The sequence below is a fragment of the Acomys russatus genome, chromosome 11 (assembly GCF_903995435.1).
Source record: "Acomys russatus chromosome 11, mAcoRus1.1, whole genome shotgun sequence".
In the NCBI taxonomy this organism is placed as follows: domain Eukaryota; kingdom Metazoa; phylum Chordata; class Mammalia; order Rodentia; family Muridae; genus Acomys; species Acomys russatus.
The window spans coordinates 12,198,104-12,209,204 of NC_067147.1; positions in this window are offsets into that span (position 1 = coordinate 12,198,104).

Below are 11,101 nucleotides of genomic sequence, written 5' to 3' on the forward strand. Positions count from 1 at the left end.
AAGAGGGAAAACAAAGCAGAGGAAGGTAAGAATCCTTGTCCATAGGCAACAGCCTACCGTCAGGCGTGGTGGGATGGGACTAGTCCCAGCACCCCAGGAAGGTTGAGGCAGGAAAATTACAGCAAGTTCAAGGCCAGTTTGCTCTACAGAGTCCCATACCAGCCAGAAATTTATTGAGACCCTGTCACCTGTGAAAATATGCATGCATGCATACATACATACATACATACACACACACACACACACACACACACACACACACACACACACACACATACACCCATCTTTCTGGAAACTGAAGAACCCTGAATTTACTTTGTGGTATGTGATGTCGTTTCCCTTAGGTGTAACTCCTCTTTATTTCTGTTTTCTGCCCACTCCCTGCCTCAGCTTGGTACTGCTAATACCATGTAAACACAATCTGCTTGGGTCCCCTCCCTCCCTCCCTTCCTCCCATCCATCTCAGACACAGACTCTCACCCAGCCTAAGGTGAAGCAAGTGCCAATTGGCCATCTTTTAACCCTCTTTCTCACCACTGTGAACACTTGACCATAGTAACTTCTGTGAAATTGGAAGCCGTGGAAGATAGGAAACTGTTTGCATTTAAAGCAGAAAGTAACCAGTTACAGCAGGTGCAGTGCCGCATGCCTGTGACCCAGCATTTAGGAGGCAGACATAGAGAGTCAGGAGTTCAAGACCACACTGGCTACATAACCAGTTTGCTGGCAATGGGATACATGAAAGAAACCCCGTCTCAAAAGAGCAAGGCAGGGCCAGAAATGACTCAAGAGATCTAGGCGTTTGCCTCAGAGTCTGATGCCTTGAGTTCAGTCCCCGGGAGAGACATAGTCAAAGGAGAGAGCCGACTTCTGAAGCTTGTCCTCTTCCACATGTCTGTGTGGTGGCATGTACTAGCAACCCACACCTCTTATTTACTTATTTAATGTATATGAGTGCTCTATTTTCATGCACACCAAAAGACAGCATCAGATTCCTTTACAGACGGTCGTGAGTCACCATGTGGTTGCTGGGAATTGAACTCAGGACCTCTGGAAGAGCAGCCAGTACTCTTAACCTCTGAGCCATCTCTCCAGCCCATGACCATTTTTTTTTTTTAAAACAAAGTAAAGCAGGGGTGGGTGGGGGGAGGGCAGAGTACACCTTTAATCCCAGAATTCAGGAGGCAGAGTCAGGCAGATCTCTGTAAATTCCAGGCCAGCCTGGTCTATGTAATGAGCTCCAGGCCAGCTGGGACTACATAGTAAGACCTTGTCTCAAAAGAGAGGGAAAGGGAGAGAGAAAAGTTGCTTTCAGTTAAATTTCCTTTTTTCATATCTAGCCCTGGAATAGACATCAGAGTTAAAGCCAAAATGTCACATCATCAAAGGTTCTCTCCAAGAAACACATTGATTCTCCGCACACAAAAGCACACTCCAGTCTAGACTTGGCACAGGAAGTCACCTCAGAAGTAGGAAGCCCGAGGCACCCAGCCAGTGTGGGCAAAGTCTGAGGGAGTAAGGATAGATGTGGAAATGGGCAGCGCTGCCCAGCACAGGTGCTTGCTCAGACTCTGCAAATATCAGAATGCCAACACTGTGTTAGAGGCTTGTATGGTGACTCCTGTATACCCTTGTAGGGTGACTCTTAAATTGAAAGCCCAAGCTGGGTGATGGCAGTGCACACCTTTAATCCCAGCACTCGGGAGGCAAAGGCAGGCAGATCTCTGAGTTCAAGGCCAGCCTGGTCTACAGAGTGAGCTCCAGGATGGCCAAGGCTACACAGAGAAACCCTGTCTCAAACAAACAAACAAACAAACAAAAAACTGAAAACCCAAGAGCCAGGTGTGGTGACACAAACCTGAAATCCCAGCCCTCGGGAATTAGAGGCAAGAGGATCAGAGGTTCAAAGTCAGCCTGGCCTACATGGAGAGTTTAGAGTCAACCTGGGCTACACGGAGAGTTTAGAGTCAGCCTGGGCTATACAAGACCCTGTCTGAATAAACATAATAAATAAATAGTATAAACAAGTTGAGAGCCGTAATCTTGTCCCTTTTTTAAGGATTTATCTTACTTTGTGTGTATGAGTGTTTGGCTTGCCTGTGTGCATACCACCTACACACCTGGTACACTCAGTGTTTAGAAGAGGATACTGGATCCCAGGAACAGTAGCAGTGGTTGTAAGCCACCAAAGGGAGCGCTAGTGTAGAGGCCAAACCAATGCCATTTTGTGTTCAGGGCCTGAGAACTTGTCGTGTCCCACCCTCCCCCACCCCCCGCAGAGAGTTCCCAGGGAGAGTCACAAATGTACAGCTAGCAACTGTTCCTAGGAGCTTGCACCCAGGGCCAACCAATCACAGGTCACGATGACCAGAATAAATGAAAAATGGCCCCCTGAGGTCTGGCCCTGGTCCCCTTGCTTAGCCCTGGTCCCCCAGTCAATCAGCTTAAAGGGCAACTTTCCTGTATCCCTCTAACCTATCACGTAACAGTAAGGCTTGGAAACCGGCCCCAACCTCTCCCCCCCTCATCCCCCACCTCCACCCCCAAGCCCCCACCCCGCCACCTGCAGTTTTTTCCTTTAAAAGCCTTGTTCCCCTAGCACCAGGGGCCTGCCATCTTCTCTCCTCACAAGGGGGCTGATGGTCCAGGCTCTGAGCTTGACTAATAAACAAGACCCTGTGTGATTTGCATCTAGCTGATTCCTGCTGGTCTTTGAAGGTTTCACAACTTGGGCGTTACATTAGGAACTGAAACTGTGTCTTTTACAACAGTAGCAAGTGCTCTTAGCCACTGAATCATCTCTTCCTCCTCAGGAGAGATGGAGCCTTAATCTTTTCACGGAGCTCTTGGTGGTTTTTTGAGTATCTGAGAGCAGCAGTGAACAGGAGAGAAGCTGAACTTGCACTCAGGGCCTTGCGAACTCACAGGGCGTAAAGTGAAGGGATATAAGAAGCACCATGCCGGAAGGCAAGGGGGTGGGGCCAAGGGGGTGGGGCCATGGATCTGTTGGAGCCAGAGATATAGGTGGCTGTGAACAACACAGCCTGGGTGCTGGGAGCTGAACTCAGGTCTTCTGGAAAAGCAACACGACCCAACTAATAAGCCGTCTGTCTAGCCCTCTTTAATTTTCTTTTACGTTTAGCGTGTGCATGCCTGCGGACAGGTCAAAGGACAACTTGCAGGATTCTCTTCTTCCACCATGTGGCTTCCAGGGCCCCAACTCAGGTTGTCAGGTTCGGTGGCCAATGTCATTACCCACTGAGCCATATCACTGGGCCCAGGTTTCTATCTTTAAAATTGGGGCTTCAGCCAGGCATGGCGGCACACGCCTTTAATCCCAGCACTCGGGAGGCAGAGGCAGGCAGATCTCTGAGTTGGAGGCCTGTTTGGTCTACAGAGCGAGTTCCAGGCCAGCCAGGGCTACACAGAAATTCTGTCTTGAAAATCCAACCTCCCTGTTCCCCCTCTCCCAAAATCCAGAATACTGAAGAACACTTATGCTTAGCTCATTTCTCTCTACAGTTGAGGTTCCCAGCCCAGGAAACAGTTTCACCTACAATGGACAGCCTTCTCACTACAATTAGCCTAATGAAAATAATCTACTTCAGTGGCCATGTCCAACTGCCCATCTCCCAGGTGAGCCTCCTATAGCAGGCATGTCCAGCCACCCATCTCCCAGATGAGCCTCCTACAGCGGACATGTCCAGCCACCCATCTTCCAGGTGAGCTTCCTAAAGCGGGCATGTCCAGCCACCCATCTCCTAGATGACTCTAGATCTCAACAAGTTGCCAAGTGAGACTAATCATTACAAGACCTCAGACAAGAGCTCTGTGGGATATATAGACAGGGCAAGGCATGTCTGCAGCTGTGTTGGGCAGAAACCACGGGGGTCCAGATAAGGAAGTGCTCAACACTGCAGAAGTGGAAGAGAAAGCGTAAGGAGGCCTTCCTGTGCTGTCCTGGGCTGTGGGGAACAAAGGGCCCAAAGGGGAATCTCCACACAGCATCACAGATGCCTCGCCTCCGGCCTGTTTCTCACTGCACACTCAGCCCGCACTCATGTGCCCCAGGGCGGTTGTTCTGCTCTACCAAGCCCCACCCGCTCATAGCAGCCTCATTGTGTGTGTGTGTGTGTGTTTGTGTGTGTGTGTGTGTGTGTGTAGCCTCACTTTTTAACCTGTCCAATTTCTTAAGCGAATCTCATCCATGGGGTTTTGTTATTTGTTTGGGGAGAGTTTTCTTTTTTTCTGAGACAGGGTCTCTCTGTGTAGCCATGGTTGTCCTGGAACTCACTTTGTAGACCAGGCTGGCCTCTAACTCACAGAGATCCACCTGCCTCTGCCTCCCGGGTGCTGGGATTAAAGGTGTGTGCCACCACGCCTGGCTTTTGGGAGAGTTTTCTATTGCCATGTACTCTAGGGTGGGCCTTGTGCTCCTGATCTCCCTGCCTCTACCTTCCACACTTATGAGCATATGCCACGAGACTCGCTCACAAAGCATTTTTCAGAAGACTTGCCAGAGTCAATGGTGAAAGCACACTCGGGGGTCCCCTGACACAGGGGAAAGAGCCAGACTGGGGGTCTGAAAACCTTGGATTGTGTCCCAGAGATGCTATCTTCACATGTAAAATTTGGGTGCTTTCTCTATTTTTATTCCTTTTTCTATGTGTGTGTGTGTGTGTGTGTGTGTGTGTGTGTGACATGTAGTGGGGGAGACATGTGTGTGGGTGCATGCATAAGTGGAGGTCACTTGCTCTTCCATCTTTATTCATTGGCTGAGGCAGGGGGTGCGCAATCAAACCCAGAACTAGATGACATGGTCAGTCTGACTCTGCCTCCCTAGGCCAGAGTCCCAGGCAGACTACCACACCCACCCAGCGTTTTCACGGGTGCTGGGGATTTGTCCTCAGGTTTGCACACCAAGGGCTTACCCACCGAGCATTCTCTCCAGGCCCTCAGGGAGTTCTTTAGGTCCCACATCGCCATGGTCACAGTGAAGAGTATTAAGTCTACTTCAACTCTGTTCTAAAATAAACTCTCCTTAAGCCATAGGTCACCAAACTACAACAAAGCCTTGGCCTTGGAGAAAGGCCTCCTTTGTACCTCCGAGCATTGGATTTAAAAGGAAAAAGAAAAAAAAAAAAAATTAAGATAGGGTCTCATGTAGCCCAAGCTGGCTTCAGACCCACTGTGTAGCCAACTCCTCTTCCTCTCACCCCACCTCCTGAGTGCCAGGACCACAGGCATGCGCCACCACACATAGTGCCAGGACCGAAGCCCAGGCTTCATGCATGCTAGGCAAGCATTCTGGCTAACTGAGCTCTATCCCAGGCCCTGAGCATGGAATCTCACAATGGAAAACTCCAAATCTTCACAGACTAACAGCAACAGTGCGCCTAAGATTTCAACTGTTCCCACAGGTTCATGGATAAAAGCTGCTGGCACTGCTTGCGAGGGCCTAGTGTAAGGAAGATGGGTCTTGTGGGGAAGTGGGGAGGTGGGGGGAGGGGCGAGGCTGAGAGGGATGGGACATGTGCTTGAAGGTGAAAGTGAGAAGCTTGCCCTTTGCTCTCTCTGTTACGCAGCCACAGTGGGCTGAGCAGCCTCTTCCGCGTGCTCATTCTCTGCTGTGCTTCATCTGTGGAACATCTGACCACGCCCTGAAACCACGAACCAAAAGAGGCCTTTCCTGCCTTTAAGGTCCGTCTCTTGGGGTATTCTGTCAGTGAAGAGATCTTGCAAAGGACTTATGGCTTGCAACACCTGTAACTACAGCTCCAGGGACCAGACACCTCTTCTAGCCTCTAATAAATAAAGAAATAAATAAAGAAAAAAATAAATGTCTTAAGAAACATAAACATAGGGGCTGGAGAGACGGCTTAGTGGTTAAGAGCGCCGCTTGCTCTTCCAAAGGTCCTGAGTTCAATTCCCAGCAACCACATGGTGGCTTATAACCATCTATAATGTGATAGGGCGCCCTCTTCTGGCTTGCAGGAGTATATGCAAGCAGAGCACTGTATACATAATAATAAATAAATTAATTTTAAAAAAGAAACATAAACATATAACACTATGAAGAGAATAAGATTAAACTTAATTTTTATGTGTAACAAAATAGCACACTAACTCTCTGCATAAAAATTACCCAAGCCCCCCAAAATTAAACCCAGCCAGACATGGTGGCACACGCCTGTAATCCCAGAGTTTGGGAGGCAGAGGCAGGCGGATCTCTGTGAGTTCGAGGCCAGCCTGGTCTACAAAGTGAATCTAGGACAGTCAAGACTACACAGAGAAACCCTGTCTCAAAGGGGAAACAAAAATTAAACCCAAAGGATACTTGTGGGCTGGGAGGTCCACTGCAAAGGTTGTTTGGGATAACTGGAGAACCACAGACTATAATTATAGGGGCCTGTCCTGTAGAAAGAGGTTCTACAAAGAACCCCCCCCCCAACCCTCAATTTAAGCTTTCTTCCTTCCCCACACCCTTGAACCAGGAGGGCTGGCAGCAAATTCAGTAAAGGTGTGTTACAAACACAGTACTGGTTAAGATTTATAGACATACGAATGCTCACTCCCTGGCTTCGGTGTGCCCCCCCCCCCTTTCTGGGCATCAGCTGTGGCCAACCAAGAAGGCATTGGGTTAACCCAGAAAGGGCAGTACAGTCTACCCTGAGCCCTGAAAACCCACCAGAAGCCAGGTGTGGTAGCCAGTGCTAAAGCTAGCTTCTGGGAGAGAAGACCCCCTGTTCTCGTCCTATGCCAGGCAGCTCTGGGGAAGCAAGGTGAAATCAATAGGAAGCCTGCAGCAGGAGGGGGCAGGCCAACTGGCCCCTCCATCCCGGGCGAGCAAGGGTTGCCTGTATTTGGCATGTAAATATTGGGCCTCCTTCATTTGCCCACTCCAGGTTTCGTCATGCACAAGGGTATCCCAATTATGCAAGAGCTCTTTTGAAATTCATAAAATCGGTTTTTTTGTTTTCAAAAAGCCTGTAGTGTGTCCAAGAAGACGGATGGCCTGTCATACTGTCAGGCAAATGGCAAGAGGTCATCATTGCCCTGAATGTATTAAGCAAACCCACGACCCCTTTCATCTCAGGAAGGTCAGATAGACTAGACATGACTCACATTTGGTCAACCAGTTTAGAAAAAAATGTGCCCCAAAGAACCAAACAGTGGTCCTCAGCCAGGCAGGTGGGAAAGAATTAGACAAAATGACAGTTCCCTTTCTTTCTTGAAGACTGAATTACAAAATTAGAGAAAAGAAAGACACAGTGAGGGAGATGGGAATACAATTTCAGCTATTCATTTAACTCCAATATAGTGCAATTTCTGCCAAAAGTTGTTCTCAGCCTGAGCCAGGCATACATAGCACACACGTCTGTAATGTCAGTAGTTGGGAGGCTAAGGGAAGTGTGCCATCATGATCAAGGCCAGCCTGGTCTACAGGTTCCAAGCCAGACACTCTAGAGTTCTCTAACCAAGGACCACAAGGGAACAGAGGTTAAAAAAAAGGGGGGGGCAGGAGAACCTCAGTGGGGAATCTAAGGCCATGTGGGACGCAGGGCTGATGGCATTGTGGGTGTCTGACACTCCTGCCAGAGACAGATGACAGCCTCTGCACACGCTTTGGCCAGGTCCCTAGCCGTCATCATGGGCACATCCTTCAGGTGGCTGGGGTGACTGCTTATGTTTAGTGTCCAGCTAGGTCTGTGAAGCCATCAACCAGGCCTCCTGAGCACCAGGCCATCAAAAGATGAGCTGCATCTCCCTTTTAGTCTGAGCCTCCTATGCCTTTCCCAGAGACACACAGCTAGCTGGTGACAGGTTTCCAACCACAGATGCCAATCTAGGAGCCTTTCCCACCACAGTCCTGCAGCAGTGTGGCAGAGTCATGCTGGGGCGGGGGTGGAGGGGGGGGTTAGGACACCAGCAAAGACACTGCAGCAAAGTTCGTGGTGTCTCTGGAAGGAGGAGTGAAGCCTGCCACCCGACAGGGGTGGCTTCTTAAGGGCACAGGAGAACAAACAGAAGCAAGTGTATACTCCCAAGGAAACATAATCTGTGATTATAAATATTTCATGGGCAAAGAAAGTACGAGCTGCGGGCATGGTGGTGGCAGGGGCGACAAATTAGATCTCCCTTTGCAAAGTGATAGGACAGCTGAAAGGACAACAAGGCTGGGGCTATTCTGGGCAGTGTGCTACAAGGGCTTGCCTGCGTCACAGGCACTGGTCACTCGGCTGTGTTGAAACCACAGCTTCCAGTGGTCAGCACGCGGAACATCTTGGGAGGGATGCCTAAGTCCATAAGAGACCGGAGAGGACGGCAAGGATAGTTACTCAGAGGACACTGGTGAGCTTCAACAGCCAGGAGGCAGGTGAGGGGGCACAACAGAGCAGTCAGCACCCTGAAAACACATGACAGGGCAGAGGGAGGGGAGACCCCAACTCCAGCTAAGAGAATGGCCAGAGAGAAGCTGTCAGGTAGCACAGATCAAGAAGCCCTGTCAAGAGCAAAGGTCCAGGCGAAAGCAGGTTTGTGGCAGGCTGAGGATGGGTCACAGCTTTCCTTTGCCTCAAGACAGAGAGGCCTCATGCACCCCACCCCCACCCCAGCCAGTCCACCTTCCAGAAGCTGCAGAGACAGCAGGGAATTAAAGCCCAGTAAATCCCAGCTTCCGAGCTACAAACAGTGGGGGTGGGGGTGGGGGTGCAGGGTAAGACGGTAAGGTATTGAAAGCTCTGCCACCGTTGGTCCACCCCAACAGCCCACTATGGCAGCCACACTGCGCCAGTCCTCACAGAGGGCCAGATGAGGAGAGATGGCTATGCTCTCAAAATACCCAGGATCCCTCAAGGCGAACTTAGCTGGAGGACACCTGGGAGCTGGACACACTTGGGCTGGAGAGACACAAGCTAAGTTTCTGCCTCCTTGGATTCAGAGTGGCAGCCTCCACCCCCCACTCTGAGGCCTGCCCTGAGGTACGCAGGAGAATCAAAATGGCCGCCTGCAGGATCACAGTTGGTAGGGGTGAAGACAAGAGACCCCAGCAACAGTAAAAGTGAGAGATGCTAGCGGGGAGCCTCTGGGTGGGAAGGCAAGAGATCTGGCCTGAGACCCAGGTCCCTCCCACCCCCCCGCACAGCCTAGGAAACTGTCCCCAGGACTGTGAGAAGCACTAAGCAGTATGTGCCCATCTGGATGTCTCCACTGCACACAACCACTGTAACTTAGGACCATACCCAGCTGCCATCACTTCTCTCAGATCCTTGGGCCTCTCCAACAGCATTCCAGCTCAGTGTTCTTCACGGGTGGACTCCAGACACAGCTCCAAACTCATCTCTGGCCTTCTCCACCTTATCAGCCCACCGCCAAGCCTACCACTTCAACCATCTGAGCACGCTCCAGTCCATGGTGGCATCTTGCAGACTACCGCAGTTTGTCCTCTTCAAACCCTCCTGCCCATGGGAAAGCCACTCCACCCTCCCTCTGCTTTGTTAAAAACCCACCCTGTGCACCTTGAGGCCCTTGAATAGTGCTCCCTTCACGGAGGGCCATTCCTCCCTGGATCTCAAGTGGCCCAAAAGCTGGTGTTAAAGGCCCTGGTACTTACCCCGAGGCCTATGCACATCTCCTTTCTCCCTAGAAAATTCCTATTCCCTTAAAAGGACACAAGTGCAAGGCTCATTAATTATTCATAGATATAAATACCCAACTGCTAAGTCTAACACATTCCCCGTGGCCAGAAGGTTCCCTCTTGCCCCTTCCCAGTTCACACCACACCCAGCTCCTTAAGTAACCTTATTTGGGCTTCTGTCACAATGCCTATTTAGACTTCAGCGGAGGCCCCGCTTTCTCTGGGAGAGCACTACCATCACTGAAGGTCTAACCCTTCACTCTAAGCCCGTCACAGCAGGGCATTGCACTTGTTAGGGGAATCACTGGGTTCCTGTGGACTCCCTTCTCCTCAGGAGGATGAGAGCTCGAGCCACACCTTTGTTCTCCTGGAGCTTGCACATGCAGTCACAATACAAGAAACAGCCAACTCGGAGCACTTCCTGCTGCCAGGCTTTGGGCATTCACAGGCACTTTTAATCTTCCTATCAATGCCACCAAGTAGGCATCATCATGAGGTGTCATATGGTGGACGCCAAGGCTCAAAACCAAACCAACTTGGCTGGGTGTGGTGGCGCATGCCTTTAATCCCAGCACTATGGAGGCAGAGGCAAGTGGATCGTTGTGAGTTCAAGGTCAGCTTGGTCTACAAAGTGAATCCAGGATAGCCAATGCCACACACAGAGACGCTGTCTCAAAAAACCAAAAATAAAAAAATTAAAAATAAACCAACTTGCCCAATAGTATGAGGTTGTAATGGGTGGAGCGGAGACTCAGACCCAGGCGGCCTGAGCCCAGAGCCTGTGACTACCACCCTCATTAGCCTCTGTGAGGCCAAGAAGATACTTTAATAAGTAGCTATACTTTTAATTAATTTTTAAATGTTTTATGAGTAGGAGTGTTCTGCCAGCACGTGTATCTGTGCAGCACATGCATGCGGTCTCCACAGAAGCCAGAAGGTGGGCAATTGATCCATCAGAACTGGAGTTACAGAAGTTGTGAGGCCAGATGTTGGTGCTGGGAACAGAACCTGGTTCACGGGAAAAGCAAACCTTGCTTTTAACCACTGAGCCATCTCTCCAACCCTACTATCTTAAACTAATAACTTTGTGAGTTGCTAAGAGTCTATTAAAGAAACTAAGGGAGCCCTTAATCCCCACGAGGAGATCAACGAGCGAAGCAGAGATAAACAGTTGCTGAGTCACTGCACAGGCCCGAGGCTGCCCGCTGCAGAAGAGAAAGCCCAGGCCATTTCTAGTCTACAGAAGACCACGGCTCAGAAATCATAGGATTAAAACATACATTAAAACATTATGGAGGCAGGTGGTGGTGGTGCACACCTTTAATCTCAGCACTCAGGAGGCAGAGGCAGGTGGATAACTGTGAGTTTGAGGCCAGCCTGATCTACAAAGCGAGCCCAGAACAGCCAAGCCTACACAGAGAAACCCTGTCTCAAAGAAAAAAACAAAAAAGAAAAAACCAAACA